Below are 22,441 nucleotides of genomic sequence, written 5' to 3'. Positions count from 1 at the left end.
GCGCATGCGTCGATTCTCCTCTTCCGGTTTCTCAGCAATAATGTTTTCTACTTACTCTGGCACGAAGTCTCTCCTCTCTGCTCCTTCCGTTGGAGTCAACAAGAAGGAGTACGGTTGGACATTTATTTCTTAACCACTACAATTGTGTCCATGCAACGGAGTTCCCCTCCAATTTAACTTCTCTGCAAATGCCAATCCCACGACTGAATTCTGTGATTAAGCTAAAACTTCTATATTATCTACTACCGACCTGTTCAATTCCTTCTTTCTCTCACGCCCCTATATTTTTTTTTTTTTCTCTTCTTCCTTCCCTTTTCTATTACTTATTTCTCCCCACATTTATATACCCCTCACACATTCTGTGCCCTTCACATATTCTGATCGTATCATCTTTGCGGCAACATGCACCTCCTTGCGACAATGTAGCCTCTAATCAAATCAAGATATTCTTGGCCTGAAAAGCAGCCAGCGGTATATATCTCACTTGGATTTTTACCACTTTTGAGGTTCTACTCACTATGAAACATATCTAACCCGGATTTCCCATACTCCATTCTGTAACTCTTGTATATATATATATATATATATATATATATATATATATATATATATATATATATATATATATATATATATATATATATATATATATATATATACATATGAGGGCGAGTCAAAAAGTAATGCCATTTTGTTTAGGACAGGTATAATTACCAACACAGGAACATGTATCATACATCAAAATGAAGCTGGTCCTCTGTGGATTACATCCCTACTTATCAACATATTCACCGTTTTCTCAACAGCAACGTTCCACCTTCGAATGAGAGCATGTATCCCAGCCCCTGTAAAATTCTGTTGACCATTCTTTGAGCCACTTCTTCACTACAGTTTTCACTTCCTCATCACTGGAATAATTTAGCGCCTTCATACTATCATCTCTTCGGCCCCATGAAAGAGGATTTGAGAGGCAAACATTATTCCAGTGACGAACAACTGGTGTTAATGCATTTTCAAAATGAATGAGCATCATATATTCAGTCTTCCTATTTAAAAACAGAAGCTAGAATCTTTGTTCTTTAATCTTTCGATTTCTGTTTGAAGAGAACGTACTTGAGGAAGGCATGAACGCCCGCGAAACCTTGTTATTCTCATCCTTCCATAAATATTTCGACTTGGTAGAAGAGTAAACAGCACTGCACCGAGTGCACTACATTATACACCACAGTGGCCAGTACAACATCACTATCACATCAAGCGATACACAACAGTAAATAGCAGTGCTACATCAACACTTAACACACCAATGACAAGAACTGCATCAACGCCACTACAACACTAAACATAGCAGTAAATAAATCTGCATCAACGTAAGTACATTAACAGTTTAAACAACTGTGGCTAGCACTGCATTAGTGCCACTACATCAATTATAGATACAGCAAACACCAGCACTAGACAAATGTTATACACGACAAACACTGCATCAACACCGACAGATGTCACTAGATACAGTATAAATACCAGCAGTGCAGCAACGTCACTACATCAATATCAGAAAAACACTATATTACAAAAAGTCAAAAATAAAGGAGTCTTTAGTTTTAGTAGGTCACTCGACCTGCTAAAAGTAGCAGCCAAATTTTCCTCAAATCACACTTTAGTGTCTTTAAAAAAATGGCAAGATAAAATCGAGGTTTGGCTAATTAATTTTTGCATGCATACATACATGTATGTATGTATGTATGACAAGGGATTACTGTATATATATATATATATATATATATATATATATATATATATATATATTAGAAATATAATATTTCTAAATCTCTCAGAGAGATTTAAGCAGTAGTGGAGCGATAAAGTTGTAGTATATTGTCAACTTAATGTGACAATCCCAATAAGGGAACACACTACTGCCGTTTAGCCCTAGGAAGCTGGACCGCTTCCTGTCGGCCTTGACAAAATTACTGTGTCCTTAAGTAGTGTATTCCCTTATTGGGATTGTCACATTAAGTTGACAATATACTACAACTTTATCGCTCCACTACTGCTTAAATCTCTCTGAGAGATTTAGAAATATTATATTTCTAATTTTGCTGATCAGTGAATAAACTTCACTATGATTTATATAAGTTTGTGAAGGCGAAACAGGCTTCTCTATCCATCTCGCAAGCTACTTCAGGCTGATGACGAGCAAAGACTCAGAAACATGTCCCTGAATTCTGGCTAGGCTGGGTGGAGAAGCTTGTCTCCCCCTCGCAAAATTAAGGACACAGTAACTGTGTCAAGGCCGACAGGAAGCAGTCCAGCTTCCTAGGGCTAAACGGGAGTAGTGTATTCCCTTATTGGGATCGTCACATTAAGTTGACAATATACTACAACTTTATATATATATATATATATACAGTAATTCCTCGCCATATCGCGACACTTTGGACAAGTGACTTCTACAATAACCTCGGGCTGACCAAAGCCTTGTGCGTGGATTTGAGAGATGGAAACTGAAAGCACGTCGTAAATGTGTGTGTGTGTGTGTGTGTGCTTGCCCCCCCCCCCATCATCGCTTGACAACCAGTGTTGGTTTGTTTACGTCCCTGTAATTTAGAAGTTCGGCAAAAAGTAACCGATAGAATAAGCACCAAGCTTGAACAAAAATACTAGGGTCAATTCATTCGACTAAAAGGTCTTCACGGTGGTGCCCCAGAATGGCTGCAATCTAATGACTGAAATAGATTAGGCGTCTCTAAGTTTGCGTCTACCGAATACACTCTCATCTCATGGCTTTGGTTATCGTAGAAGAGACTTGCCCAAGGTTCCACACAGTGGGACTGAACCCGGAACCATGTAATTGGGAAGCAAGCCTCTTACCACACAGCTATACCTGTGTATGGACGCTGTCAGCGTTTTAGATCAACAGAATTAAGTGAATGGTTGACAACTTCACGAGTATAGAGATTTACGAGAGTTAAAATGAAGTTTTACAGTCGTAAAAGAGCGTGACACAATGAGAGAGATCTTTCAGCACATTTCATGAAATTTCGGTGTGTCACTGATGTCACTTCTGGTTTCTATCACAATTTACTTTAACTTTTTAGGACAATTTACTTTCACTTTATTACAACGGTAAACTGCATGTTAACACACGTGCGCACACACGCACATATATCCATATTGTTGTTGGCACTCCGTCGCTTACGACGTCGAGGGTTCCAGTTGATCCGATCAACAGAACAGCCTGCTCGTGAAATTAATGTGCAAGTGACTGAGCACTCCACAGACACGTGTACCCTTAACGTAGTTCTCGGGGAGATTCAGCGTGACACAGTGTGACAAGGCTGGCTCTTTGAATTACAGGCACAACAGAAACAGGAAGTAAGAGCGAGTGAAGGTTGTGGTGAAAGAGTACAGCAGGGTTCGCCACCATCTCCTGGCGGAGCCTCGCGGAGCTTTAGGTATTTTCGCTCAATAAACACTCACAACGCCCGGTCTGGGAATCGAAACCGCGATCCTATGACCGCAAGTCCGCTGCTCTAACCAATGGGCCATAGCGCCTCCACATATTCATATATATTATATTGATACTGAGACAAAATTCCCCGGCAGTCAATACCCGCTGAATATTGTCCTTTCTTTACAATAAAAATATTTTAGGAAAGTGAAAAATTATTAAAAAAATTTAAATATTTATTATTCTTTTACTTGTTTCTGTCATTTGATTGCGGTCATGCTGGAGCACCGCCTTTAGCCGAACAAATCCACTCAAGGACTTAATCTTTGTAAGCCTAGTACTTATTCTATCGGTCTCTTTTCCCGAACCTCTAAGCTACAGGGACGTAAATACGCCAACATTGGTTGTCTAGCGATGATGGGGAGACACACACAGATACACGCAAACAAATACACACGCACACGCACATATATATATACGACGGGCTTCTTTCAGTTTCCATCTACCAAATCCACTCACAAGGCTTTGGTCGACCCGAAGCTATAATAGAAGACATTTGCGCAAGGTGCCACGCAATGGGACTGAACCCAGAACCATGTGGTTGGGAAGCAAGCTTCTTACCACACAGCCACACCTGCGCCTATTAGTCGATACTTTTGAGTAAAATTTGTCCTCGGGGGATTTTGTCCTCGGGGGGGATTTAGTCCTGATACTATTATATTGACCTCAAATTTTGTCACATAGCCAGCAGGGGAAGGGGAAAGTCTCGGTTTCATCGACCTCAATGCTCAATTGGTACTTTTTGTATCGACTACCGAAAGGCTGAAAGGTAAAGTCGACCTCGGTGAAATTAGATCTCAGAACGTAAGGGCGGACGAAATACCGCTAAGCATTTTGTCCGGCGTGCTAACGTTTCTGCCAGCTAACCGCCTTAAAAATAATAATTTTGGTTTCAAATTTTGGCACAAGACCAGCAATTTTGGGAGACGGCTTAAACTGATTACATTGACTCCATTGTTCAACTGGTACTTATTTTATCGACCCTCATAAGGATGAATGGTAAAGTCGACCTCGGCGGAATTTGACCTTAGAACGTAAAAACGGAATAAATGCCGCAAAACATGTTGCTTGCGATTCTGCCAGTTTGCCGCTTTGTCTACATAATATTAAGAGATAGCTCTCTCTCTTTCTCTCTCTCTCTCTCTCTCTCCCCCTCCCCCCCCCTCTCTCTCTCTCTGTATGTGTGTGTGAAAAGCTGTAATGCGTTACGAAAAGGCTGGATTTGAACTACGCAAAACAGCCAGAACAGATACCAGACGGCGTCTCGTACGACATCCTGGACTGAAAGTTTATATACAGTGTTCGTATGAATGATAATTAAAAAAAATTATATAGACAATGGTGAGATTTGAACTGAGAGCGTAGGTATCCGGTACAAAAACCGCAACCATATTTTATCCAAAGTTCTAACATTTCTTATTTCTTTATTGCCCACAAGGGGCTAAACATAGAGGGGACAAACAAGGACAGACAAAAGGATTAAGTCGATTACATCGACCCAGTGCGTAACTGGTACTTAATTTATCGACCCCGAAAGGATGAAAGGCAAAGTCGACCTCGGCGGAATTTGAACTCAGAACGTAACGGCGGATGAAATACCGCTTAGCATTTCGCCCGACGTGCTAAAGTTTCTGCCAGCTCACAGTCTCGTATTTTGCGTATGTGTGCATGTGCGTGTGTGTGTGTGTTTCAGAGAGACAGACAGACGAAGACAGAGAGAGAGAGTTGCGAATAAATGTATAAATTTTCATCATCTTTCGAACTTTGCACATATAATAGGGTGTACAACATGCAACAAGCTGCACCCACTGAAATCGTCGATAGCTTGCAAAGATCGTTAACAATCGATATACATATGTGCATGTTATATATATATTATAAATATGTTACGTATAATACAGTAGTAAAATACGATTTATTTGGTTTCCATCGGGATAGGTCGGCATAGTTTCGGTTTGAGGAGACGACGTTATTCACCCTCTTTTTCAGCCTAGCCCAGCGGTTCCCACTGCCATATTTTCCGTTTGTTGACTTTTTATTTGATCCTGAAATATATATATATATATATATATATATATATATATATGAAATTTTGAATTTACTTCACAGACCTCCAGTACTACATTTGCGGACCACCAGGGGTCCGCAGATCACAGGTTGGGAGTCACTGGCTTAGCCTCTTTATGTATATTATGGAGGAAGGTTGTGTCGATGAAATACGTCGTCAACCAATACCGAAGGAAAGCCATTTATTTTATTTTAAACTCAACGTTTTCACATCAGAAAATAGGTTAAAAAGGAAAGACTAAATCACCTTAGTGCAAGCACACACACACACACACACACACACACACACACAACGCATATATGTCCCTATATATACAGCACATATTTACACATATGGATACGATGACAATTAGTGTCGTTCCTTTTATTTTCAGTCAATGTAGTTTTTCACTTTGTCCGCCATATTATATGTGCAAAATTCGAAAGATCGCCAAAGTTTTTTAGTAATTGCTCAAAATTATGAAAACTGTCCTAAAACATCGACTGAGAAATTAATATTAGTAGGGGAGTTAACACACACACACATGTATGTATGTATGTATGTATGTATGTATGTATGCATGTATGTGTGTATGTGCATGTATGTATGTATGTATATATTCCTTTACAATAGAGTCAGAAATTATCGAGTGCACCAAAGACAGTAATTTATTTAGATGTATATACTGTGAGCATTTCGTCGAATACGATTTTGCAACAGAAAAAAAAAAATGGTGTGTGTGTGTGTCCGTGTCTGCATTGCCTCACCTTTCCGTACCTTTTCAGTATAAAAGTAGTTTACTGGCCCAACCCCCCACATTTTCGAATGTGTAGATTATAATGATGCTGATAAAAATTTTGAAAACAATTTCATTTTTGTATTGAAGTTTCGGATATATATCTTCCCCATCACTTCGACTTTATTACAGCTCATTTTCGTAACTTTCGAGCATTGTAAACTTATCTTTTTAGATATATATGTTTTAAACCTCAATATTATCTATTTTACACTGTCGGAAACGAATTTATGCAATATTACATTTAAAATGATAAATGCACTTTTCAGAAAGTTATGAGGAAATGAAAGTCGTTGGTGTGGGCATTAAACTGGACAAATGCCTCTTTCTGGACTGACTTTCTATTAAGCGTTTTAAGATGTTTTAAACATCTAAAATGAATTAGAAAAAAAACAAAAAAACTTTTCTAATTCGTAAAAGAGTTCAAAATGAAAAATTATGGAAAAAGTGTGAAGAGCAGTATTTTTTTTTTTTTTTTTTTTTTTTTCTTTTTTAACAGAATCGTAATTTTCAACGCTTAAAATCACAACTACAGAAAGAAATTACTGTCTTTTGGCATACTGAAAATTTCTAACTATATTGTATAGGAACGCCTAATTATAAATTTTCAAAAGATATAAGGACTTTGTATCTCAAATTCAGTTACACACACACACACAATATATATATATATATATATATATATGTGTGTGTGTGTGTGTTTGTGTGTGTGTGTGTGTGTGTGTGTGTGTGTGTGTGTGTGTGTGTAGAGAGAGAGACACACACACACACATACATGTATATATGTATTTAATTTCGAATTAAAAGCAGGTATAATGATGTAAACATTGATGTGCTTTGTTTATAGGCCAATATATCATATACATATGATATATGTATATGGTATACGCTCACTATTTGAAAGTATGAACATACTTAAATCGCCGATTTCGCCCGGTCTCCTCCATTCTCTGCAATAAATTTGGCCTTGAGCCAACATAATACAAATTATTAATATTATATATTAGCACTGCCACGTCACCGAAGATTTGGTTCTTGGATTCGCTTGTGCCACATTCCTTGAAATAAATTGTTTAATTACCTTCCAGTCACCTTTTTTTCTTCGATTAGTTTAGATCTTGTAGAATACAATCAAAGTTGATCGGTTGGTGAGTCGTTTGAGAGGCTAGTTAGTCGGTCGTTTAATTACCTTGGGATTTTTTTGTTGTTATTTCAATATCATTGTTTGTTATTGTTACTAATGAGTAAATATTTGTCTTTGTAAACCATTCTTTTTATTTTTTGACTGAGTCAAAAGAAGATTGCACCTGTGGCTTCTGAGGGAGGGATGGAGTAGACGACAATGTGTGTGTGTGCGTGCGTAATTTAAAGCGAGTTAAGGTATATCAATAGTCAAAAGAGAACGCACGTTTTACGGGTGCGAAGAAATAAACCGGTCTGTTTATAAATCGTACAGGTCTTAGCAATTGCAGAGAATAGAGATAGGCCTCCGTTGGCCCGAAGTGGTTTCTATTAATGTTCCTCTTGCACAACTGGACAAATTACCACGACCATATTAAGGATGATGAATACGAGAATAGTTTTTAAGTTACACAAAGGTATGAAAGACTAGACAGAAAATAATACCTGCTTCTGTCTTTCTATTCCGTTCCGATTTAAACTTCTTACTCCGCTTTCTTTCTATCTTTCTTTCTTTCTTTCTGCCACTCTCTCTCTCTTTCGCTATTTCTCTCCCTCTCTCTATTCTTATGTAATTTCTACCCTCTCTTTCTGTTTCATTTTCTCTCTCTCTCTCTCATTCACTTCCACTTTCTCTGTGTCAGTGTCTGTCTGTTTGTCTATCTGTCTGCCGTCAGTCTGAGCTCTGGCTATCTCACATTCCCCCCTCTCTCTCTCTCTCTCTCACTTCCACCTGCTCTTTCTTTCCCTCTGACCCTCCCTCATTTTCCCTTTCTCTCTCTTCCTATTCTTCTTTTGTTCTTTATGTTTATCAATAAATGCAGCAGGATGATGGTTGAACACGTGATGCAACACTAGTGGGAAGAAGTGGGTTGGTGACTGCTGCAATAATACTCAAGTTAGTAGTAGTAGTAGTAGTAGTAGTAGTAGTGGTGGTGGTGGTGGTGGTGGTGGTGGTGGTAATAGCGGTATTTAACATTAGTACTAGTATTGGAGGAAGTGGTGCTGATGGTGTTGTACAGTAGTAGTAGTAGTAGTAGTAGTAGTAATAGTAGTAGTAGTAGCGGCAGCAGCAGCTGTTGTAGTAGTGGTTGTTGTTATTGCTGCTGTTATTTAACCCCAGGCTAACCATGATCGATCCGAGCCAACCTACATTCCAGCCATGACCAACGATCCGATTTTTATATTTTCTTGATGCATCATCTAATATGAAACTTCCCTTTCTCTAAGACAGCATAGGTTTGACTGCTGTTTTTTGAAGTTCAAACGACCACGTAGGAGTAGATAGGAAGAAGTATTGAAAGCAGGTAGAGGGCAAGATCAATAAGCCAAGGGGTTAAATACTTAACAGTATCTAATTCTGTATCCCATTACAGGTACTTTTAGGTTATCTCACCCCCATTAAAAAATTGGGTTATCTCCCCCCGTTTTATGAGAAATATCGGTACCTTTAGTTATCTCCCTTAACTAACCCTCAATAACCCCCCCCCCCCCCCCCCCAAATGAATTAATAAGCCCGAGGAACCTGCACAAAGTAGATGTAAGCAATTTTAAATCAAAGCTGGACCTCTTCCTGTCGAGAGTCCCAGATGAATCTACCTCACGGCAAGAGGTGCAAATGAGGGTAGCTACATCAAACTCCATTCTTCACCAAGTGTCACATATTGGAGGAGGCTCTCAGTAATAACAGTGTAGCAAAACGGCGGTGCATCAGCATGGCCGCAGCTCTGAGTTGAAACTATAAAAAGAAAACAGAAAAAAGAAAAAGCATGGAAAGTGAAAATATGAAACGTATTGAATCTGATAATATTTTTGTAACAAATCATACAAAACTGAAAAGATTAATTAACATAAAAGCTGAAAAAAAAAAATTAAACATCTTATTGAATCTCTTCTACTCGTTTACTTGTTTCAGTCATTTGACTGCGGCCATGCTGGAGCACCGCTTTAGTCGAGCAAATCGACCCCAGGACTTATTCTTTGTAAGCCTAGTACTTATTCTATCGGTATCTCTTTTGCCGAACCGCTAAGTTACGGGGACGTAAACACACTAGCATCGGTTGTCAAGCGATGTTGGGGGGGGGGGGGACAAACACAAACACACACACACACACACACACACATATATATATATATATATATATATATATATATATACGACGGGTTTCTTTCAGTTTCCGTCTACCAAATCCACTCACAAGGCTTTGGTCGGCCCGAGGCTATAGTAGAAGACACTTTCCCAAGGTGCCATGCAATGGGACTGAACCCGGAACCTTGTGGTTGGTAAGCAAGCTCCTTACCACACAGCCACAACATTTTTATAACAATCATACCATGCCTATTGAGGAAGCCAAAAGTCAACAATGTGTTGAAGTATTGAATCAAAAGGATCTAACACTTTTAATCCAATCTCGTCGCGACATAAACTCAAGGTTGATCGATGGAAATTGAACCAAGAAACGAAAAACGTCAATGAAATTCTGAAATACATCAGAACAAACAACATCACAGAAACAAATAATTTGACCAAAGTAGCAAGTATTGTTGTAGCAGAAAATGTGGGTGTCGATGTCAATAAAATGAAACATAATGGGAGTGACAAAAGAAAAGATCTATGGTCGAAAAAAAGAATCCGGGCAGGGTTAGACATGCTCTCGAAGGAAATTTCTGTTAGACGGAAAAGAGAAAGGAGAGCTTAAAAGCGAACAAAAATACAGGGCGCTGAAAAGGAAGTATAATATTGAAAGAAAGGGCCTGAAAGTAGTAGTGGAGGAACTGAAACAGCGCCTCGTTGCAAAGAAAGCAAAGAAAGCAAAGATGGTAAGATACGACAAAAGAATGAAGGGTTACCACAAGAATAGATTATTCAGAGTAGATCTGAAGAGATTCTGTAAAGAAATAAACGGAGACTGTACAGATGAAAAGTTGATACCAGATAACAATGAAAGTCAAAGATTTTGGAGTGACATCTGGAGCAAAAACAAGGAGCACGAGAAGGATGCTGAATGGTTGCAAGAAATGAAGCAAACAGCAGTCTGTCCAAAACAGGCGGAACTAGTCATTTCAGTTAGGGAAGTGAAGGAAATCAACAAAAAAACGAGCAACTGGACCAGATGGAGTTCAAGGCTACTGGATCAAAAGATTTGGAGAATGTCATGCATGAATAGCTGCGCAACTCAACACCTTGTTAAATGCCAACCAAGTAATACTAGAGTGGTTGACATTGGGTAGGACAGTGCTGTGCCTGAAAAAACATCGAAAAAGGCAATACGGTAGACAATTACAGGCCGATATCCTGTTTGCCACTTATGTGGAAGTTACTGACTGGAATACTCGCAGAGTCAATGTACGAACATCTGGGGAAAAATGGAGTTGCAAGCGTAAGTGCAGAGGTACCAAGGATCAACTCCTGGTAGACAAAACTGTACTGAGAGACTGCAAGAGGAGGAAAAGTAACTTAGCCATGTTATGGATCGACTATCGTAAGGCGTACGATTTGATCTCACATTCTTGGGTTATGGAGTGTAAGAACCTGTTTGGGATTGCATCGAATGTTGAGCGATTGCTTGGTAAAAGTATGGCGAATTGGAGGGCGGACCTGACAGTATACGGAAGAAGTTTAGGGACAGTAGAAATTAGGAGGGGCATCTTCCAAAGGGACTGCCTGTCCCCACTGATCTTTGTACTGTGCTTGATACCACTAACACTGATTCTGAGGAAAGCAAAAGCTGGGTATGTATTCAAAAGCCGCCAACAAAAAGTCAACCATTTGTTATTCATGGATGACTTCAATCTTTATGGTAGAGAGATTTACTCTTTTACTCTTTTACTTGTTTCAGTCATTTGACTGCGGCCATGCTGGGGCACCGCCTTTAGTCGAGCAAATCAACCCCAGGACTTATTCTTCGTAAGCCCAGTACTTATTCTATCGGTCTCTTTTGCCGAACCGCTAAGTGACGGGGACATAAACACACCAGCATCGGTTGTCAAGCAATGCTAGGGGGACGAACACAGAAACACAAATACACACACACACACACACACACACACACACACACACACACACACATATATATATATATATATATATATACGACGGGCTTCTTTCAGTTTCCGTCTACCAAATCCACTCACAAGGCTTTAATCGGCCCGAGGCTATAGTAGAAGACACTTGCCCAAGATACCACGCAGTGGGACTGAACCCGGAACCATGTGGTTGGTAAGCAAGCTACTTACCACACAGCCACTCCTAGCGAAGGCGGGGGGGGGGGGGGAAACGATATAAATATTAGGATGAATTGTGGAGTGGGTCAGCCGATTAGAAGAGGCAATTAGCAGAAAGTAATAAAATACATCGTCAGCTATGTAATGGTGAACATGAAGGTTGCAATATCTGAGCTAAGGGACACGAGGGGACAAAACTGTGTTTGTTGTTGCAGGTAACAGAGGTTCAACGCGGAAAGCAGTCAAAATCCGGTTTTTGAAGGATCACGAAGGGTGCGCGCTATTCATTTTCCATTTCATTGACTACCTCGACTATTACTACGAGAGGCTGAATAATGTGAAAAGCAAATAACTACGATATACGAAATGCTAGGTGGTTGTGCAAGGGAGAAATTGCCGGATTTAGAGTGTCTGGTTTACAAGTTTATATTTATAAACCATAATTACCTTGGCATACGTTTATCTCAATTAGCAATATTCCCCCGATTGTAGAACTTAAGAATCTAAGGTTAACGAGAAGAGCCTAGCACTCGTCTAACGTATCGCCGATAGCGCCAAAATCTACTGAATTCTTGGACACCCTGTCCCAAAAACCTTCACTTTATGCAATGTAACGTAGAAGAGTTTGGTAATAACTATGGTTTCGCTAGTAATTTGATCAACTTATGTCAATCTAAAGATTTTGACACTACGGAGTACATGTTGGTTGCAGCCGAATTCGGAGGTTGGATCACTTCCATGTTCAGCGGCATCTGCTCGAAGGTCAAATTAAATGGACACCATTCAGAACTGTTTTGATTCATACGTTGAGTCTGTCAATGGCGTCTACTCTCAACTCTCTTCTATATTTGACTTCTGAGTTATCGCCGTAGAAGCAAAAATGTGATGGTCATCCCGCTCGAATGAGGACACAGGAGAGACATACGTGGTCGGCATCATTGATCATGGAGCTGATCACACAGGAAAACAAGGTGGTAGGAATCATAAGGAAGGAATATCAAAGAGTATCATATACAAGCATTAACAAGAACAAGTTAGAGACCTTGCAACTCAGTACCGCTCAAGTGAGCCATACTGGCCAGCAGCGATAGGGTCGACTATCGATGAGTCGACGGTCCTATTAAGGTTCATGTGGTATGATTCACTCCGGGTCTCCAAGTAGATAGGAACTGGTACGAGGTTTCAAACATGGTGGCAAGTCTCACTGTGAAACGAGCTGAAAGTTCGGGTAGAAGTGACGAATTGCAACATCTCCATTCACTATTACTGCTTGACTGTCGCACTTTATCCTACTTCGTTTCTAACCAGATTGGAGAGTGTGTTCTTGATTTTTATGGAGGAGCTTATTCCACTGTTAAGAAAGGGAAGAGGTATTGTTGGTTCAACATAAACTCAACAGGTACAGACATACTGTCAGCTAGATCAGATGCGCATCAACCAACAAAACGATTCTTCATTTATTCATTCACTGACCGAGCATTATTGACTTGTGGTCGCGTGTAGGAAGGATTTAGCTGTTAGCCAGGTCTGTTGTTCATAGCAGGTTTGTGCTGAGAACAAAACTGAAATGATCGAGGACAGACACATTCCTCGTCGGCCAGGTCCTCAGTAACTTCTCCAAGTTCTACTTAGAGATGAAGTCGGTGAGGAGATAGAGTGCGGTCCTTCAGCGAATTTGCTGAAATGTGGATGGGAGGGGTAAATATGGCCTGAATAAAAGGATTATTTCAGCATGTACCTGTAGGCTAGAGACCGAGGGAATCGACCGCAGGACTTATTCTTTGGAAGCCTAGTACTTATTCTATCGGTATCTCTTTTGCCGAACCGCTAAGTTACGGGGACATAAACACACCACCATCGGTTGTCAAGCGATGTTGGGTGGGGGGAACAAACACACACACAAACACACACACACACACGCACACACACACACACACACACACACACACACACATATATATATATATATATATACATATATATATACATATATATATATTCTCTTTCCTTTCCTGAGCGTCCAATAATACTATCCATATCACGTCCTCACTTTGTTGTTTTTTTGTTTTTTTGTTATTGTTTTTTTTAACATTATATATATATATATATATATATATAGTTCAAGGCTTCTTTCAGTTTCCGTCTACCAAGCCCGAGGCTATAGTAGAAGACACTTGCGCAAGGTGCCACGCAGTGGGAATGAACCCGAAACCATGTGGTTGGTAAGCAAGCTACTTACCACACGAAAATGTGTTAAAGTTATAAGTATGGTACATCTACTATAATAATACCTTTGTGTTTCTTCCGTCACTACATATGAATGAGAAAGGAAGGGGTGACAGATGAATAAGGAAGGAAGGGGTGATAGTAAACTGGTAGTGGGATCGTTTCAACTCTGTGTGAGTGTAGTGGGTGCTTTTTACGTGTCACCAGCACGGGAGCCAGTCAGGCGGCACTGGCATCGGCCACGTTCAGATGGTGCTTTTTACGTGCCACGGGCACAGGAGCCAGGCGGGCGGAAGCGGGGGGGGGGGGGGGGCTGGCATCGACCACGTTCGGATGGTGCTTTTTACGTGTCACCAGCACGGGAGCCAGTCAGGCGGCACTGGCATCGGCCACGTTCAGATGGTGCTTTTTACGTGCCACCGGCACAGGAGCCAGGCGGGGCGGAAGCGGGGGGGGGGGGGGGCTGGCATCGACCACGTTCGGATGGTGCTTTTTACGTGTCACCGGCATGGGAAGCCAGTCAGGCGGCACTGGCAACGACCCACGCATGAATGGTGCTTATTGCGTGTCACCAGCACGAGAGCCAGTCAGGCGGCACTGGCATCGACTACAAATACAATTTCCATTTGATTGTGATTTGATTTCTCCTGAAGATTTAAGATCTATGGAAACCATATTTGAGGACACAGATTAAAGAAGATAGCGCTTTGAGATATTAACAGTGAAAGTGATAGGTTAATAGTTGGCATGTTTGCTAAAATTATATTTGAAGTGGTTTATGTGATCAGAAATATAATTTCCAGGTGTTCGTGTTGTCATAATGAGGAACTAATCACAATGACTTTGCGATTAAAAAGGGGAAGAAATAACTTTTCAAACATAAAGTTTATTATTTCTTTATTGCCCACAAGGGGCTAAACATAGAGAGGACAAACAAGAACAGACAAAGGAATTAAGTCGATTACATCAACCCCAGTGCGTCACTGGGATCGATTACATCGACCCCAGTGCGTAACTGGTACTTAATTTATCGACCCCCGAAAGGACGAAAGGCAAAGTCGACCTCGGCGGAATTTGAACTCAGAACGTAACGGCAGACGAAATACTACTAAGCATTTCGCCCGGCGTGCTAACGTTTCTACCAGCTCACCGCCTTAAACATAAAATGGAAGTATACAAAAATAAACATTATGGTTCTTTATTGTTTATGATTTGGTTTACATATATATGGGGACATCACTTTTTGAAGTGCTTGGGGCCTCTAAGGGTCTTAATCCAGCCCTGACCAGAAACAACAAGAAGAAGCTTTTACTATCATCATCATCATCATCATCATCATCATCATCATCATCATCATCATCATCATCGTTTAACGTCCGTTTCCATGCTGGCAAGGGTTGGACTGAGGACTGGCAAGCCAGGAGACTGCACCAGGCTCCAATCTGATCTGGCAATGTTTCTACAGTTGATGCCCTTCCTAACGCCAACCACTCCGAGAGTGTAGTGGGTGCTTTTTCATGCCACCGATACAGAAGCCAGCCAGGGCGCCCTGGCATCGATCACGTTCAGATAATGCTTTTTACGTGCCACTGATTCGGGAGCCAGTCAGGGGGCACAGGTATCGACCACGTTTGAATGCATTTTACATGCCACCAGCACCGGAGCCAGTCAGGAGGTATTGGCACCAAGACAAAAATCAAGAACAGTTTTTAGTCACTTTTTACGTCTGCTTTTCCATGCTTGCAAGGGTTAGGAGAGTTATTGAAACATTGCTTTTACAATTAGGTATCCTTCCAGTTGCTAACCTTTGTTTTTCTCTTATTCCACACATTTTCAAGGGCATGAAAAGAGCAGAGGATTTACTGACAAGTAAAGGGACAACAAACAACAACTCTCACAAGATGTTACTCACTAGTTGACTCTACCAGCTCGCTGTAATAACAATAATAATAATATCATGTGCTGTTTATCTTGTGATATGAGATCACCACGTCACACACATATGGTTGTGATTCATGTGCCTCGTGTACCCTTATCAGACGGATAGTCATGAGGGGTATATAGGGCTTCGTACATGTGAACCCAGTGTCACTTTGATGGCATGCGCTGATCTCTCACTCAATAATAATAATCCTTTCTACTAAAAACACAAGGCCTGAAACTTTGAGGGAGGAGTCTAGTCAATTACATCAACCCCAGTGTATCACTGGTACTTAATTTATTGATCCCAAAAGGATGAAGGGCAAAAATCAACCTTGGCGGAATTTGAACTCAGACATAGTGGCAGATGAAATACCGCTAAGCATTTCGTCCGGCGTTCTAACGATTCTGCCTGCTTACCGCCTTAATAATAATAATAATAATAATGATAATAATAATAATAATAATAATAATAATAATAATAATAATAATAATAATAATAATAAAAACCACAGATCTTAGAATGGACCACAGATTATATCTCCCAAAAATCAAAATAGACTATAAAACAACATCAATAATAAATAGCATAAACCTGGCCGTCACGGAACTAACAACCACAGAAACAACAGGCAATATCACTGAGCTAAATGACATGATATATGCGGCAGCCACTGCAGCCACAAAAGAAGCAGGATACTCACTCAAACCCATCCGAACAGGAGTTCTACCACCCAAACAGACCTTGTGGATAAATAACATCCAGAACAAAATTTAAAAAAAGAGAAAAGATTTATCGATTCTCAACGAAATTAGTAAACAATCAACACTACTAAGTAACAAGAAGAAAACAAAAATACTGTACAAATACAGCATTACAGAAAAAGACTTACCTGAGGCAAAAGAAAAACTAAAGCAAGACATCCTTGCCAAAGCACAGAGGATCCGCCGGTATGAGAAACGCCAACGTTTCTTTGAACAAAACAAACAGTTCAAATCCAACCCCAAAAAACTCTACCAAGAACTGGGTAAAAATAAAATAGACATTACTTCAGCACCAACAGCAGAAGAACTAGAGAAATTCTGGAAACAAATATGGTCGGTGAAGCAACAACCCAAAAAAAGGACCATTAAAACAACGAACTTAGCACCTGAGCAACTCTGGGCCCCTATAACAACTGAAGAGGTCACCCAGACACTGCAAAGACTAAGCAACTGGAAGGCACCTGGACACGACAAGATCCCCAATTTCTGATTAAAACACCTGCCAGCAATGCATAAAAAGCTGGCAGAAAACTTTAACAACATAATAGCAGATCCAGAGACAATGCCTGAATGGCTCACAAAAGGGAAAACCATCTTAATCCCCAAATCCACGGAAACGGAGAAACCACAAAACTATAGACCTATAACCTGTCTCCCTACGATCTACAAAGTCTTTACTGCAATAATATCGCAGAGATTGAGTAAACACCTGGAAAATAACAACCTGTTTCCATAAGAGCAGAAGGGATGCTGCAAGGGCTCATACGGCTGTAAAGATCAATTATTGATCAATAAAGCCATAACTGAAGACAGCCGCAGAAAGAAGAAAGGCCTCAGTATGGCCTGGGTGGACTACCAAAAGGCTTTCGACAGTGTTCCCCACACGTGGATTCTGGAAACACTAGCCATAAACAAGGTGGCACCAATTATCATAAAATACATAGAGCACTCAATGAACAAATGGCAGACAGTGCTACAGCTCCAAACAAAAGAGGGACTTGTGAAAACGAAAGCCATCCCCATTAGAAGAGGAATATTCCAGGGAGACACGCTCTCTCCACTCCTGTTCTGCCTGGCACTCACACCTTTAACAGAATTGCTAAATAGAACTGGATGCGGTTACAAATGCTATGGAAAAACAGTCAGCCACCTTCTATATATGGATGACCTAAAATTATATGCAAAAAACGACAAAGAGCTAGAAACACTACTACAGACAGTACACGGCTTTACCAAGGAAATAGAAATGAAATTCGGATTAGAAAAATGTGCCAAAGCAACCCTGAAAAGAGGAAAATTAGTTAAAAGTAGCAATATAACACTAGATAAAGCCAATGAAATAAGAGAACTAGACGAAAGCCAACCATATAAGTATTTAGGAGTCAATGAACTAGATAGGATACAACATACACAAATGAAAGAAAAAATAAAGAAAGAGTACTATAGACGAGTTAGATCAATACTAAAAACAGAGCTCAATGCTAAAAACAAGATAATGGGTATCAACACTTTAGCTGTCCCAGTTATAAGCTACAGATACAACATCCTTAACTGGACACTAAACGAACTATGTAAAATAGACAGGAAAACAAGAAAAATAATGACAGGATATAGGATGCACCACCCAAAATCTGACATAGAAAGGCTATATATACAACGCACAGAAGGTGGCAGGGGTCTTATACAGTTAGAAAACTATTATAAAATAACCACCATAGGACTGCAAAAATACCTACTCCAGAAGCAAGGGAAACTAATACAAATAGCCACAAAACACGAGCAAAACAAAAAACTGTTTTCAGTATTTAAGGAAGCTGACAAATACAAACAAGAAATCAATCTACCTAACAAATACGAAGAAGAAGAAGAAGAAGAAGAAGAAGAAGAAGAAGAAGAAGAAGAAGAAGAAGAAGAAGAAGAAGAAGAAGAAGAAGAAGAACAACAAAAGCTATAAAACAAATGAAATCCAAACTAAAACTAGAACAGCAACGGACCATGATAAAACGATGGCAAGAAAAGCCCCTACATGGTAAATACTGGGCTAAACTAAATGCGAAAGAAATAGACAGAGAAAAATCCCAGCAATGGCTGAGAAGCTCAGGACTCAAAGCAGAGACTGAAGGATTTTTAATTGCTGCACAAGACCAAAACCTCCCCACCAGAAATTACCAAAAACACATAATGAAAAGAAATATAACAAGTAACTGTAGAATATGTGGAGATCGACAAGAAACAATAAATCATATTATCTCTGGCTGCCCAGTCCTGGCTAAGAAGGAATATATTCACAGACACGACAGAGCTGGGACCTATATACACTGGAAGCTATGCCAACATTATGGAATAACAACAGAAAAAAGATGGTATAAACACACGCCAGAAAAGGTCACAGAAAACGAGAAAGCAACCATACTCTGGGATATGCCAATACACACAGATAGAGAAATTAAGGCAAATAGACCAGATATAGTTGTCAAAGATCATGAAGAAAAAAAATGCTTTCTAATTGATGTATCAATACCAGCAGATGACAACGTTTCTCTAAAAGAAATGGAAAAACTTTCAAAATACAAAGACCTGGAAATAGAGATAACTCGAATGTGGAATCTAAAAACAGAAACAATTCCTATCATAGTAGGTGCCTTAGGTATAATAAAAAAATATTCAGACAAATACATAACAAAAATAGCAGGACTTACAAATATATATAACATACAGAAAATTGCACTACTGGGTACTGCGCACATTCTACGCAAAACACTTTCAATACAGTAAACATAAGAGCACCACAGCAAACCACAGCACATACCCAAGGCGCACAGAGCTGCGCTCGGTAGTGAAGTGAAAGCACGTTATAAAAATAAAACTACTGAATAATAATAATAATAATAATAATAATAATAATAATAATAATAATAATAATCCTTTCTCCTATAGGCACAAGGCCCGACATTTTAGGGGAGGCGACTAGTCGATTACATCGAATCAGTTTTTCGCTGGTACTTCATTTATTGACCCTGAAAGGGCGAAGGGCAAAATCAACCTTGGCGTAATTTGAACTCGGGCATAGTGGCAGATGAAATACCGCTGAGCATTTCGCCCAGCATGCTAACAATTCTGCCAGCTCACCGCCTTAATAATATAAATAATCCTTTCTACTATAGGCACAAGGCCTGAAATTTTCGAGGAGGGGACAATTTCTCCCGGCATGCTAACGATTCTACTAGCTCACACCTTTCTTAAAAACAATAATAATGGAGGTGAGTGTGTCAGCACACATTTGTGTGTACCCATGTGACGGTCGTAAATGCGCTCCAGTGTAATCCAAGCACGGTTGTTCATTTCCAGTCTTCTGTGAAAAACGTCTGGCCGCGGTAAAATACCGCGCTTGGTTGCAGATAATGGTTGATGACTGGGAAAGTATCCGACTGTAGAAAATCTGGGATCTATTTCAAAACGGGGGCACCAGTATTTTCTTAACGAAACACTAACGAAACACTTTGAAACTTGGGACACTGGTAGAATGTGTCATATAAAACATCTTTTACTCTTAGTCTTCTTAACAAAAAAACGTACATCGCAAGTTATTCCATGTTAAAGTTGTCGTATTTCTGTAATTTCAACCAATCACTGACGTCTATTCAGCTGAATAGAGTGACTGCTGGGCGGTCATAAAAATGTTATTCCCTGTGACATATTTCATCCGGTTTAATCGTAATTTATACGCATATATTGTTTATATAATAAATTACGCTGTGCGTATCTATGTGTGTAACAATTTTAGAGTTCGGATTCTAGAGTTAGGGTTAGTTTTAGGGTTAGGGGATTAATACGATATACACCGTTACAGCGCTAACTGTTTTCAACTGAATAGACGACAGTGATTAGTAGAAATTATCGAAATAAGACAATTTTTTACATGAAATAAATTCGAATACAAAAATTTTTTTCTGTTCTATAACACAAAATAGATAAGTATACGAAGTTTGAAAGTCTTTCGGTACCAAAAACACTACATAAAACAAATGAAAACTGGTGCCCCCGTTTTAAAATAGATCCAAAATCTGCCTAGTGCAAGCATGGAAAAAGTGGACATTAAATTAACGATGATGATGATGATGATTATGAATAATTAGTTTCCTTCAGTTCCTGTCAGCCAGTGTCACTCAAACTTTGGTAAGCCCAGCAGTTATAGAAGATATTTACCCATGGTGCCACTATGCTGTGGAACTGAACCTGAAACAGCATGGGCGGAATGCAAACTTCTTAACCGCACAGCCACGTCCGCACTTACTGAAACAGGAAATGGCACGCATATTGTTTTGAAATGTAATGTGTTTTTGTTTTTATTCTTTTATTTATTCTTTCATTCATTTCAGTCATTTTGACTGCGGCTATGCTGGAGCACTGCCTTTAGTCGAACAAATCAACCCCAGGACTTATTCTTTTGTAAGCCTAGTACTTATTCTGTCGGTCTCTTTTGCTGAACCGCTTAGTTACGGGGGACGTAAACACACCAACATCGGTTGTGAAGTGATGGTTGGGGGCAAACACAGACGCACACATTATATATATATATATATATATAGGCATAGGAGTGGCTGTTTGGTAAGTAGCTTGCTTACCAACCACAAGGTTCCAGATTCAGTCTTCTACTATAGCCTTGAGCCAACCATAGCCTTGTGAGTGGATTTGGTAGACGGAAACTGAAAGAAGCCCGTCGTATATATATATATATATATATATATGTGTGTGTGTGTGTGTGTCTGTGTTTATCACCGACCATCGCTTGACAACCGATGTTGGTGTGTTTACATCCCTGTAACATAGCGGTTCGGCAAAAGAGACCGATAGAATAAGTACTAGACTTCAAAAGAATAAGTCCTGGGATCAATTTGTTCGACTAAAGGTGGTGCTCCAGCAAGGCCGCAGTCAAATGACTGAAACAAATAAAAAAGTATATATATACACACGATGGGCTTCTTTCGGTTTCCATCTACCAAATCCATTCACAAGGCTTTGGTCGGCCCGAGGCTGTAGTAGAAGACACTTGCTCAAGATGCCACGCAGTGGGATTGAACCCAGAACCATGTGGTTGGGGAAGCAACCTTCTTACCACACAGCCACATCTGCACTTATTAAAACAGAAAGTGGCAGGAATATTGTTTTACAGAGCAAATATGTTGAAATGTGGTTTCCTTAAATTTTTATTTTTTTTATTTTCTGTTTTTCTAAATCGGATAATATCAACAAAGTTGACAAGACAGAATACCTGTCTGTGAGTTATGTAAAAACACAATCCTAACAAGAATGCAATGACTCATTCACATAATAATATAAATAATATTTATTATAGGCAAGTTAGCACGCCGGGCGAAATGCTTAGTGGCATTTCATCTGACTTTACGTTCCGAGTTCAAATTCCGCCGAGGTCGACTTTGCCTTTCATCCTTTCGAGGTCAATAAATCAAGTACCAATTGTGTACAGGGACCGATCTAATCGACTGGATCCTTCCCAAAAAATTTCGGGCCTTATGCCTAGAGTAGAAAAGAATATTTTAAAGGCGGCGAGCTGGCAGAAACGTTAGCACGCCGGTCGAAATGCTTAGCGGTATTTCGTCTGCCGTGATGTTCTGAGTTCGAATTCCGCCGAGGTCGACTTTGCCTTCCATCCTTTCGGGGTCGATAAATTAAGTACCAGTTACGCACTTGGGTCGATGTAATTGACTTAATCCCTTTGTTCGTCCCCTCTATGTTTAGCCCCTTGTGG

The 22,441-nt window shown here is 39.9% G+C and overlaps 1 protein-coding gene across 2 annotated transcripts in view; it reads right to left on the bottom strand.

Annotated features, from left to right (window-relative positions):
• The window catches only part of LOC106874825 (proton myo-inositol cotransporter), a 99,492-nt gene extending 91,436 nt beyond the window's left edge, over positions 1 to 8,056 (bottom strand). The window contains exon 1 of one of the 2 annotated variants that reach the window (XM_052966156.2): positions 7,439 to 8,056. The gene's annotated coding sequence lies outside the window, so the exon portion shown is untranslated. The remainder of the gene's footprint in view (positions 1 to 7,438) is intronic. The other variant, XM_052966157.2, reaches the window with a different exon arrangement.
• Positions 8,057 to 22,441: the final 14,385 nt, after the last annotated feature.

This window comes from Octopus bimaculoides, chromosome 3 (genome assembly GCF_046866305.1).
Source record: "Octopus bimaculoides isolate indiv1 chromosome 3, ASM4686630v1, whole genome shotgun sequence".
NCBI classification, from domain to species: domain Eukaryota; kingdom Metazoa; phylum Mollusca; class Cephalopoda; order Octopoda; family Octopodidae; genus Octopus; species Octopus bimaculoides.
This window is presented reverse-complemented; position numbering and strand designations above follow the sequence as displayed.